Here is a 13,197-nt window from a genome sequence, read left to right on the forward strand (position 1 = left end):
GTTAGGGAACTGGAGATGCAGCTCGATTACCTTCGCCCGGTCAGGGAGAACGAGGAGGTGATAGAAAGGAGTTACAGGCAGGTGGTCACACCAGGGCCATAGGAGACAGTCAAGTGGGTCACAGCCAGGAGAGGGAAGGGGAAAAGTCTCTCTGCGCTGTACCCTTTGACAATGTCCTGTTGCGGAAGACAGCTGACCTAGGGGAAGCAACAGTGCCCATACCTTTAGCACAGAGTCTGGCCCTCTGGTTCAGAAGGGTAGGGAAAGGAAGAGGAAGGCAGTAGTGATAGGCGATTCTATAGTTAGGGGGTCAGACAGGCGATTCTGTGGACGCAGGAAAGAAACTCAGATGGTAGTTTGCCTCCCAGTTGCCAGGGTCCGGGATGTTTCAGATCGCGTCCAAGATATCCTGCAGTGGGAGGGAGAACAGCCAGAGGTTGTGTACATATTCGTACCGATGACATAGGTATGAAAAGGGAAGAGGTCCTGAAAAAAGTGTTTAGGGAATTAGGAAGGAAGTTCAAAAGCAGGACTGCAATGGTAGTAAACTCAGGATTACTGCCTGTGCCACGCGACAGTGAGTATAGGAATAGAATGAGGTGGAGGATAAATGCGTGGCTGAGGGATTGGAGCAGGGGACAGCGATTCAGATTTATGGATCACTGGGACCTCTTTTGAGGCAGGTGTGACCTGCACAAAATGGACGGGTTGCACTTGAATCCCGGGGGGACCAATATCCTGGCGGGGATGTTTGCTAAGGGTACTGAGGAGAGTTTAAATGAAAATTGTTGAGGGGTGGGAACTGAACTGAAGAGACGGGGGAAGAGGAGGTTGGCTCACAAATTGAGAAAGCTTGGAGACAGTGTGAGAGGGAAGATAGGCAGGTGATAAAGAAGGAACACACTCAGACCGAAGGTTTGAGTTGCATCTATTTTAAAGCAAGGAGTGTTGTGAACAAAGTGGATGAGCTTAGAGTGCAGATCAGTACTTGGAGCTATGATGTAGTGGCCATTACAGAGACTTGGATGTCTCAGGGACAGGAATGGTTACTTTAAGTGCCAGGTTTTAGATGTTTCAGAAAGGACAGGGAGGGAGGCAAAAGAGGTGGGGGCATGGCATGTTGATCAGAGATAGTTTCACGGCAGCCGAAAAGGTGGACACCATGGAGGGATTGTCTACGGAGTCTCTGTGGGTGGAGAATAGGAACAGGAGGGGGTCAATAGGCCGCCCAAAAGTAGCAGGCATATCGAGGAGCAGATAGGGAAACAGATCCTGGAAAGGTGTAATAATAACAGAGTTGCCATGATGGGAGACTTTAATTTCCAAAATATCGATTGGCATCTCCCTAGAGCAAGCGGTTTAGGTGGGGTGGAGTTTGTTAGGTATGTTGAGGAATGTTTCTTGACCCAATATGTCGATAAGCCTACAAAAGGAGAGACCGCACTTGATTTGATATTGGAAATGAACCTGGTCAACTGTCAGATCTCTCAGTGCGAGAGCAATTTGGAGATAGTGATCATAATTCTATTTCCTTCACAATAGCATTGGAGAGAGATAGGAACAGACAAGTTAGAAAAGCATTTAATTGAAGTATGGGGAATTATGCATATGGATTTCTGCAAGGCTTATTGAGAAAGTAAGGAGGCATGGGATCCAAGGGGACATTGCTTTGTGGATACAGAACTGGCTTAACCACAGAAGGCAAAGAATGGTTGTAGATGGGTCATATTCTGCATGGAGGTCAGTCACCAGTGGAGTACCTCAGGGTTCTGTTCTGGGACCCTTACTTTTCGTGATTTTTATAAATAACCTGGATGAGGAAGTGGAGATATGGGTTAGTATGTTTGCTGATGACACAAAGGTTGGAGGTGTTGTGGATAGTGTGGAGAGCTGTCAGAGGTTACAGCGGGACATTGATAGTATGCAAAACTGGGCTGAGAAGTGGCAGATAGAATTCACCCCATGTAAGTATGAAGTGGTTCATTTTGCTAGGTCAAATATGATGGCAGAATATATTATTAATGATAAGATTCTTCGCAGTGTGGAGGATCAGAGGGATCTTGAGGTCCTCGTCCATAGGACACTCAAAGCAGCTGCGCAGGTTGACTCTGTGGTTAGGAAAGCATACGGTGTATTGGCCTTCATCAATCGTGGAAATGAATTTAGGAGCCGAGGGGTAATGATACAGCTATATAGGACCCTGGTCAGACCCCACTTTGAGTACTGTGCTTATTTCTGGTCGCCTCACTACAGGAAGGATACGGAAGCCACTTAGTATAATCCAGAGAAGTGGATTCTGGAATATCCTGTGGGATCACTTGGTGTTTAACCCTTACCTGGGTATGTTGTGTGGTTACCACTCGAAGGTGATATTCCTGTGATGGATCACTTGGTGATAATTCGTATGTGGATTTGGAAGGATTCGATGGACAAGAACTTCGGCAATTATTTTCATGGAACCTGTGGAATACTTTGTAATTACCCTCTCTGTCTGCATGATCTCTGCATCATAATGTGGATTACAAATATCTCTCCTGGATTGCTGCACTTTATTAATTTGTCATCTGAAGACTTTAACAACTATTCCTAAACTTGATAGTTATACACAGATAACACTGTTAACTTTTGTTTATCTTGTTATTTTGCTATATTCTGAGTAGATAATAATAAAAATAGTGGTTTAACATTAAAACCTGACTCTGTGTGAAATCTCTTGCTGCTAGTTTGTTTCCAAACCATTACTGTACGTAACAAAGTGGGGGCTCATCCCGGAAAGAACAAATTTGGGAGTTTATTGATTGATTGATAAATTATTAATTTGACTGGGTAAATGGAAATATCCAATCCCTTTCGATTTTTTTTGTGTGTAGAAATCGGCAGCAATGGATGTTAGGGGATTTTTGGCATTGCCAACTCCTGAGGCATTAGGGAAAGCCAAAAAGGATGATGTGCTAAAAATTGCTAAAGAGCTGAAGCTTACTGAGATAAAGTAGGTTATGAAAAAGCCACTGATTCAGAGGAAAATAGCTGAATACTATATACCTAAGAAGGAATTTGATGAAGAGGGGTTAAAGAGGTGTCCTGTACGTACAGAGGAGATCCAGTTATGATTCAAACAAATTAAGTTTGATAGACTTAAGTTAGAAGCAGAGGAAAAAGAAAGACAGAGGCAGACTGATGCGAGAGAAGCAGACAAACAGAGGGAAGAAGCAGAAAAACAGAGGAAGTTCGAGCTAAAGAAGATAGAGAGATTGCAGCGAAGGGGTCTAGCATTAGACTCTGGTGATAAGTTTGTGGCCAGTCAGCAAGTAAAATTGGTCCCTTCATTTAATGAGGCTCCGGTTGATAAATACTTCCAACATTTTGAGAAAGTTGATCAGAATTTACGGTGGTCAAAAAGAAGTTGGTCTCTTCTCTTACAAAGGTTAATTAAAGATAAAGCACAACAAGCTTTTTCTGCCTTATCCATTGAACAGGCAGCTAATTATGACATTGTGAAACAGGCTGTGCTGAAAGCTTATGAATTGGTTCCAGAAGCTTATAGACAAAGATTTAGGAATTTGAAGAAATCTGTGAACCTGACTTATGTGGAATTTGCTAATGAAAAATCTGTGTTTTGAAAGATGGTGTACATCTAAAAATGTGGATGATGTTTTTCACAATTTGAAAGAGTTGGTTCTAATGGAGGGATTTAAAAGGTGCATCCCTAATGACGTAAAGGCATATTTAGATGAGAAGGTTGTTGCCACATTGCAAGAATTTGCTAGATTAGCAGATGAAACATAGAAAACCTACAGCACAATACAGGTCCTTCGGCCCACAAAATTGTGCCGAACATGTTCCTACCTTAGAAATTACTAGGCTTACCTATAGCCCTCTATTTTACTAAGCTCCATGTACCTATCTAAAAGTTTCTTAAAATACCCTATCGTATCCGGCTCCACCACCATTGCTGGCAGCCCATTCCATGGACTCACCACTCTCGAGTAAAAAACTTACCCCTGACATCTCCTCTGTACCTACTCCCCAGCACCTTAAACCTGTGTCTTCTTGTGGCAACCATTTCAGCCCTGGGAAAAAGCCTCTGACTATCTACACGATCAATGCCTCTCATCATCTTATACACCTCTATAAGGTCACCTCTCATCCTCCATCGCTCCAAGGAGAAAAGGCTGAGTTCACTCAACCTGTTTTCATAAGGTATGCTCCCTAATCAGGCAACATGCTTATACATCTCTTCTGAACCATTTCTATGGCCTCCACATCCTTCCTGTAGTGAGACAAACAGAACTGAGCACAGTATCCAAGTGGGGTCTGACCACATCATTACCTCTCGGCTCCTAAATTCAATTCTATGATTGATGAAGGCCAATGCATCATATGCCTTCTTAACCACAGAGTCAACCTGTGCAGCTGCTTTGAGTGCTTTGCATCTGTCTTCACTGTGGAAGAAACTAGCAGTGTGCCAGAGGTCCAGGAGTGTCAGGGAACGGGAGTGAGTGCCATTGCTGATACAAAGGAATAAGTGCAAGACAACCTCAAAGGTATTTTGTGGATAGTTCACCCGGATCAGATGGACTACATCCCAGAGTCCTGAGGAAGGTTGCTTAAGAGATTATGGATGCATTGGTCATGAACAGTCAAGAATCACTTGATTCTGGCCTGGTTGCAGACTGGGAAATTGCAAATATCACTCCACTCTTTAAGAAGGGAGGAAAGCAAAAGAAAGGAAGTTATAGTCCAGTTAGTCTAACCTCAGTTGTTGGGAAAGTGTTGGAGTCCATTATTAAGGTTGAGGTTTCGGGGGTACTTGGAGACTAATGATAAAATGTCAAAAGACAGCATGGTTTCTGTGAAGGGAAATTGTTCCTGACAGATCTTCGAGGAAGTAACAAGCAGGCAGGACAAAAGAGAGGCAGTGGATGTCATTTACTTGGATTTTCAGAAGACATTTGATAAGGTACTACACATGAGGCTTATTAACAAGATAAAATTCTCTGGCATTACAGGAAAGGTACTGGCATGGATAGCGGAATGGCTGACAGGCAGGAAGCAGTAAGTGGGAATAAAGGGGGCCTTTTCTGGTTGGCTGCCGGTGACTAGTGGTGTTCCTCAGGGGTCAGTATTGGGACCACTGCTTTTCACATTGTTTGTCAATGATTTAGATAATGGAATTGATGGCCTTGTGGCAAAGTCTGTGGATGATACAAAGATAGGTGAAGGGGTAGGTAGTGCTGCAGAAACAAGGTGATTCCAGCAGGACTTAGACAAACTGGAAGAATGGATAAAAAGATGGCAGATGGAATGCGTTGTTGGGAAATGTACGAGAATGCATTTCTGGTAAAAGAACAGTAGCACAGACTATCTCAATGGGGAGAAGGTTCAAACGTCAGAGGTGCAGAGGGACTTGGGAGTCCTCGTGCAAGAATCCCAGAAGGTTAATTTATAGGTTGAGTCTGTGGTAAAGAAGGCAAATGTAACTTTTGCATTTCTTTCTAGGGGAATAGAGTGTAAAAGCAGGGAAACCATGCTGAGCCTTTATAAGACACGAGCCAGGCCGCATTTAGAGTATTGTCAACAGTTTTGGGCACGATATCTCAGAAAGGATGTGTTGTCATTGGAGAGAGATCAGAGGAGGTTCAGGAGGATGATTCCGAGGATGAAGGGGTTAACATGAGTGTTTGGCAGGTTGGGCCTGTACTCACTGGAATTTAGAAGTATGCGGGAGGATCTCATTGAAACCTACTGAATGTTGAAAGGACCAGATAGGGTGGACGTGGAGAGGATGTTTCCAATGCAGGGGGAGATCCACAACATGAGGGCACATTCTCACAATTGAGTGGCGACCCTTTCGAACAGAGGTAAGGAGCAATTTGTTTGAGTCACAGCCGTAAATTTGTGGAATGCTCTGCCATGGACTGTGTTAGAGGCCAAGTTTGTGTGTATAGTTAAGGTGGAAGTTGATCGTTTCCTGATCAGTCATGGCATTGAAAAGGATATGGCAAGAAAGCTGGCTTGTGGGGCTAAGTGGGATTCGGGATCAGCCGTGATGGAATGGTGGAACAGACTCAATGGGCTGAATGGCCTAATTCTGCTCCAATGTCTTATGGTCTTACTGTCAAAAGGCAGAGAAACACCAGTGTTAAATTCCTGACGGCTGATACGAATGAGGAGTATCTGTATGATAATGATGAGGGGCTCTGCCGAGATTTACAGAGCAGCATCATTGAAGTGATCTGGGAGCTTGAAAACACAGAAGCCAGTGGGTCAGGGTATTAAACTGACAGGAGACTGAAACTCCAGGCTTACACTCGCAGGATAAATGGAGGTTTATTGCAATCCTGCAGAGGATGCTACAGATTTTGGTTTTCCCAGAGTAGAGAGCACCACACTGTGAGCACTGAACACAACAGATCTACTCCAGTGACCAGAGCTTAGCACAAATAGCTGAAGCTTGTCACAAGAGGATTTGATTTTTAAGTCAGCTCTGAAATTTGCCTGCAAGGGTACCATGCGCTAGTACGCCACTCTAAACTAGGGAGGTGCTGTTCAAAAAGTCCACACAGCACCCTGATGCAACGTGTGATAAACATTGAAACCGACCTCCGGCACTTTACCAGCAACTCCGGGTTCTCAGAAACATGAAATGCAAATGAAGGTCATGTGACACAAGCATATTCATGCTGTGCTGGGAACCACCAGCAAATGTTCTGTAGGTTTCATCAGTAAAGGCGATGGGGTTGTGGACGAATGTCCACACAAAGTATGTAAAAGTGAACAGGGCTGTGCTTCTGCAAACTATGTGATTGACATAAAACCCATCAATGAACTGCTAACAATTAACTGTCTACACAACAGTGACAGAACTTACTTCTACATTGACCTGGCATGAAAGTTACTACAGTGCTGAACATTGGGCGTCTGTGTCACTCGGGCCAGAGCACATTTACAAGGAGAGGCTGACCACCCGTCTCTTGCAGCCAAAATGCTTTCACTGCTTGTCACTTATGGACCCAGATTTCCTGTTGTGGAGGAGTTTCATTTCCAGTGAAATGAAAGAGCAGAGGCAGCAAATGGATGCTGCTCCTGCTGGGAGTTAAGGGGCAGAATTGTATCACATGGCAAACAACACACCCAAAATGCTGGTGGAACACAGCAGGCCAGGCAGCATCTATAAGGAGAAGCACGTCGACAATGCTTCTCCTTATAGATGCTGCCTGGCCTGCTGTGTTCCACCAGCATTTTGTGTGTGTTGCTTGAATTTCCAGCATTTGCAGATTTCCTCGTGTTTCCTGTTTAAAATCACATGGCAAAACTGGGTTTAAAAGTTCACTTTAAACTCAGAAAAGATATTCAGCTTAGAAAGGAAGGAAGGTGTTTGACTCCCAACCCCCCCCCCCCCCACAAAAACACAAATTTAAAGGATTTCAATGTGAAGATCCATGTGGAAGTACAAGCCACTCACAACTTCCACAAGACCCAAACTCTTCTCCAGATCTCAAAAGAAGCAGTTGTGCATGAACTGGGCTGTCTGAAGAGACATGGTATTCTGTCCCATTTGAGCTGTGATTGGGCTGCTCCGATTTCCAGTCATTCCAAAGCAGGGTGAAACAGTGATGCTGTGGGACTAAATTGCTACATAGAACTTGTCCTCAATCTAAATAATTTCTGCTTTGGATCCTCCCACTTCCTTCAAACAAAAGGTGTTGCCATGGGCACTCACATGGGTCCCAGCCATGCCTGCTCATTTGTCGGCTAAGTGGAAGAGTCTATGTTGCAGTCCGTGTAGGACTGGTGTAGGACATGGTGACCGTCCCGCACTTTCCTACGCTACATCAACAACTGTATTGGTGCTGCTTCCTGTACCCGTGCTGAACTTGTCGATTTCATCCACTTTGCCTCCAACTTCCACCCAGCCCTCAAATTCACCTGATCCATCTCTGACACTTCCCCTTCCTTTTCTCGATCTCACTGTCTCTATCTCCAGAGACAGCTCATCCACCAATGTCTATTATAAACCAACGGACTCTCACAGCTACCTGGACTATACCGCCTCCCAGCCTTCTACTTGCAAAAATGCCATTCCCTTCTCTGAACTCCTCCGTCTCCACCGCATCTGCTCTCAGGATGAGGCTTTTCATTCTAGAATGAAGGAGATGTCCTACTATTTCAAAGAAATGGGATTCCCTTCATCAACCATCAATTCTGCCCTCAACCACATCTCTTCCATTTTATGCATGTCTTCTCTTACCCAATCCTCCCACCACACTACCAGGGATAGGGTTCCTCTTGTCCTCACCTACCACCCCACCAGCTTCCACATCCAGCACATAATTCTCCAAAACATCCACCATATCCAACTGGATTCCACTGCCAAACACATCTTTCCCTCCCCCCAACTTTCTGCTTTCCACAGGCATCGCTCCCTACGTGACTCCCTTGTCCATTTGTCCCTCCCCACTGAGCTCCCTGTTGTCAATTATCCTTTCAAGCAGAACAAGTGCTTCACCCATCCTACACCTCCTCCCTCACTACCATTCAGGGCCCCAAACAGTCCTTCCAGGTGAGGCGACATTTCACCTGTGAGTCTGTGGGGACATATACTGTATTGGGTGCTCCAAGAGTGACCTCTTGTATATCAGTGAGATCCGACGTAGACTGGGAGTCTCTTCGCTGAACACCTATGCTCCATTTGGCAGAAGAAGCAGGACCTCCCAGTGGCCACCCATTTTAATTCCACCTCCCATTCCCATTGCATTATGTCCATCCATGGCCTCCTCCACTGTCGTGATGAGGCCACACTTAGGTTGGAGGAGCAACACCTTGGGTAGCCTCCAACCTGATGGCATGAACATCGATCTCTCCAATTTCCAGTAATGCCTCCACTACCCCTACTTCACCATTTCCCATCCTCTTGTCGCTTTCTCATGTTATCTCCTTGCCCACCTCCCTCTGGTGCTCTCTCCCTCCTTTTCTTCTTTCTTCCATGGCCTTCCGTCTCTTTCACCAATCAACCTCCCAGCTTTTGCATCATCCCTCCCTCTCCAAGTTCACCGATCACCTGACATTTCTCTCTCCCCCTCCCCGCTCCCCCCACCTTTCAAATCTACTCCTCAGCTTTTTTCTCCAGTTCTGCCAAAGGGTTTCAGCCTAAAACGTTGACTGTACTTTTTTCCGTAGATGCTGCCTGGCCTGCTAAGATCCTCCAGCATTTTCTGTGTGTTGCTTGGATTTCCAGCATCTGCAGATTTTCTTTTGTTTGTGCTATTATCACAATAACACCGTCAGCTGATTCAGCCAAACTCAGGTCATTCTTGAGTTTTTTTTTTAATTGTTAGATGTTTCCTTATCAATGTGTCAGCCTTCATGTAACCATTTCAGGAGTCAACATGACAAGAGGCCAGATAGAATTGGTCTCCTGCATTAGCTTTTACAGGTGACTGATACACTACAGTTCAGAGACGTGTTGCTGAGACGTTTTTATATCTGAAAGGATATAAAAAACAACAAACGGGAATTCTCTCTCAGGCTGTGCCATGACCCTCGCTAAGACTTGGGGATGGAGATGACAGGGATAGAGCGAAAGAAAGAGAGGCAGTGAGTGAGGGAAAGCTGTCGAGTATCTTTGGTTCCCTCTGACAGTGTGTTGTGTAGCAAGGTTTAGTGATTGGTTGGTAAATATTACTTTATCGCTTGTACTGCTTTATTAACCATTATTTCTTTCTGTATTTTATTCTTTATATAACTCAGAGTGATTTTCTCTCACCTTTAACATGTGTACAGTACCTCCTCTGTTTGCGGATTCCTCTCGCTGTTGATTCAGAAAAAACAAACGAATATTAAAATGTTTTCATTTCAGAATTGACATTGTCAGCAGGAGTCAGCATAATGGGGGCTTTGTTTCACAAACCACAGGACGTACCACAGGTGGGTGCAGTCTGGGGTACCAGGTATATGGACCACACCCATGGTTTTGGAGCAGTGGCAATGTATTGCCCTCCAGAGAAGCAAGAGGGAGAGCAGGAGTAGTTCCGTCCAGGCTATGGAGCCACTCTGTTAAATAACTTAGAGCTTCCCAATCCGGGGGAGAGTAAGGGTACGACCTGAATTCAATTGAATTGACTTTATTCCTTGCATCCTTCACATACGTGAGGAGTAAAAATCTTTACATTACTTCTCCACCTAAATGTGCAATTATAGTAATTTATAATAATCAGTAATAAATAGAACAGTCAGTACACTCAAATCAGTGTGAGTTCATCAGTCTGATGGCCTAGTGGAAGAAGCTGTCCCGGAGCCTGTTGGTCCTGGCTTTTATGCTGTGGTACCATTTCGCAAATGGTAGCAGCTGGAATAGATTGTGGGTGGGATAACATGGGTTATTTACAGGTCTTTTTTGCACACCTATCCTTGTAAATGTCCTGAATCACTCTCTGCAGAATCCTGCGATTAAGGGAGGTACAGTTCCCATACCAGTCAGGATGCTCTCAATTGTGTCCCTGTAGAAAGTTCTTAGGATCTGGAGGTCCATACCAAACTTCCTCAACCGTCTGAGGTGAAAGAGGTGCTGTTGTGCCTTTTTCACCACACAGCTGGTGTGTGCAGACCACGTGAGGTCCTCAGTGATGTGGATGCCAAGGAACCTGAAGCTGTTTAGCCTCTCAGCCCCAGATCCATTGATTTCAATAGTGGTTTGCCCATCTCTATTCCCCCTGTAATCCACAACCAGCTCCTTTGTTCTTCTTGAAAGGTTATGCGATGGAAAAAGACATATGACGTGTTGGGCAGCAGATCAAGATCAGGCAGCATGCCTGAACGATTAGCGCCCTGGTACACTCACCTCAATTATAAGCAAATGCTTTGAGAGGCTGGTTAAAGACTACATCTGCAGCATGTTACCACCCACACTGGACCCCCTACAATCCACCTACCAACAGAACCTGTCTCCTGATAATGCCATAGCCACAGCATTACGCACCATCTTCACTCACCTGGGGAAGAGGGGTGCATACGTTAGAATGCAGTTCCTGGACTACAGTTCAGCATTCAACTCCATAATTCCCTCCAGATTTGACAGGAAGCTCAGAGACCTCGGCCTGCACCCCACCTTGTGCAGCTGGATCCTGGACTTCCTATCGAATTGCCGACAGTTGGTAAGGATTGGCTCCCTCACCTCTGCCCCTTTGACCCTTAACACAGGTGCCCCCAGGATTGTGTCCTGAGCCCCTCCTCTACTCCCTTTACACCCACGTCTGTACTGCCACACACAGATCCAATCTGCTGATCAAATTTGCAGATGACACAGCTTCGATCAGCCTTATTTCTAGTGGTGATGAGACAGCCTACAGAGGAGAGGTTGTTACCCTGGCACCACTGTGTCCAAAAAACAAAAGAGCTGATTGTGGATTACAGAAGGAACGGAGACAGGCTCGGCCTGATCAACATCAATGGGTCTGCAGATGAGAAAAAATGATTTACTCTGCAAACTATGCAATGTCTTTTCATTCTGTGGAGAGTTGCACAGAGAGCATCAGGTCTCTTATCCCAGTCCCTCCCTCTCCTCGTACATAGAACAGCAGACAAACACCACACCTGGTTTGCAGGCAGCGTCAGTCACTGGAAAGCCAGTGTACAGGGGTGGAAACCCACTGCATTAAGTTCAGTCACAAATAAATTTACAGCAACAGATCAAGAGAAGAGCTTCCTGGAGAAACCAGTTGCCTATTTTAAATCGGGTTTCGCCCAGATCTGGAAATATTACAGGTCGACTCCTGCCACAATAGCAACGATTGAACTATAGTTGGACATAATTCAGGTCCTTCACTGGCAATTCTTTGCATGAATGCAGATCCTGAAGGGTTTGCAGAAATAACTAGTTGTTGTGGGAACTCACAAGTAATACAACTGGATAATGGGTCTCATTTCTCAGTTCATGCCACAAACAACTGACTGCAAAGGCAATTATTGTCAAAGTAAATTTTATTATTAAAATACGTATCAGGGAGAGCCCTGTTGGCAGCTGATGGAGTAACATTGTTTTAGATTGCTCCTACCCTATTTTCTTCATTGTCTCCTATCAGTTTTTTTTTGAAACTTTATTATAATACTTTAATACTGCTCTCCTATGGCTGGGGAAATAAACAAAAGCTTCTGCAAAGAAAGGGAAACAGAAGATGAATCCGCAGTCACTTTTGATTCAATCAGTGACTTCCTTAAATGGCAAAAATTGGAATTTTCTGAGGAGTTTCAATGATTTAATGGCAAATTGGATACAATCCAACAAATTTTAACTGAGCATGAGAAACGAATTCAGGAAAATACTGCAAAGCTGTTGCCACTTGAAGAGGATGTTGAAGATAGAATTAAACTCTGTAAAGAGTTATCTTTATCCAATGAAAAATTAATGAAAAGGATTATCAATCTAGAAAATAGAAAAAGGAGAAATAATTTGTGAATTCTGTGTCTTGAAGAATCAATTGAAGGTGTTGACCCTACAAAGTTCTTTGCAAACTTTCTGAAGCAGCTATTCCCTGTTTTATTCACTTCTGAGCGTAAGCTTGATCGAGCATATCGCTTGCTGACTTCGAAGCCACTATCGACGGCAGCAAGATCTAGGTCGGTCATTCTAAGTTTTTGTGAATTTCTTATTAAGGACCTTTTAATTCGCCATACTCTTCAATAAGGATTGATCCGTTTTCATGGTTACAAGGTCAGATTTGTGGAGGACCATTCGCCTGAAGTTATGGATGATCGTATGAAATATAAAGAAGTAATGTTGGAACTTTACAACAGAGGATTTAAACCATCTCTTCATTTTCCCTCCCCTCTGCGTATTGTTTTGAAGAACAGATTGCAAAAATGAATAAAGTCGGTTGAAGACGCAAAAGGATCTCTGAAGGCTGAGGTCTAACACTGTTATATTTCTTATTTGATCAATTTTTTCTTCTGTTAATATGAATTTGAAATAAGGTTTCAATAAACTTACGTTTTGGCTGTTCATATATTGTTTTTTGTTATATTTTTAATACTTTTTATTATTTCCCTTTTTGAGGCTTTATTTTAATATATCTTTCTTTGAATTTGTTTAAATTGATCCTTTTATATTTTCAAATACTGAGTTATTTTTCTTTTTATATTATGTCTTGGTAGGGACATAATTAACCTTGAAGGACCGGAGTTACTGTCAACAGAATTTTT

Source organism: Hemitrygon akajei, chromosome 2 (genome assembly GCF_048418815.1).
Source record: "Hemitrygon akajei chromosome 2, sHemAka1.3, whole genome shotgun sequence".
NCBI lineage: Eukaryota > Metazoa > Chordata > Chondrichthyes > Myliobatiformes > Dasyatidae > Hemitrygon > Hemitrygon akajei.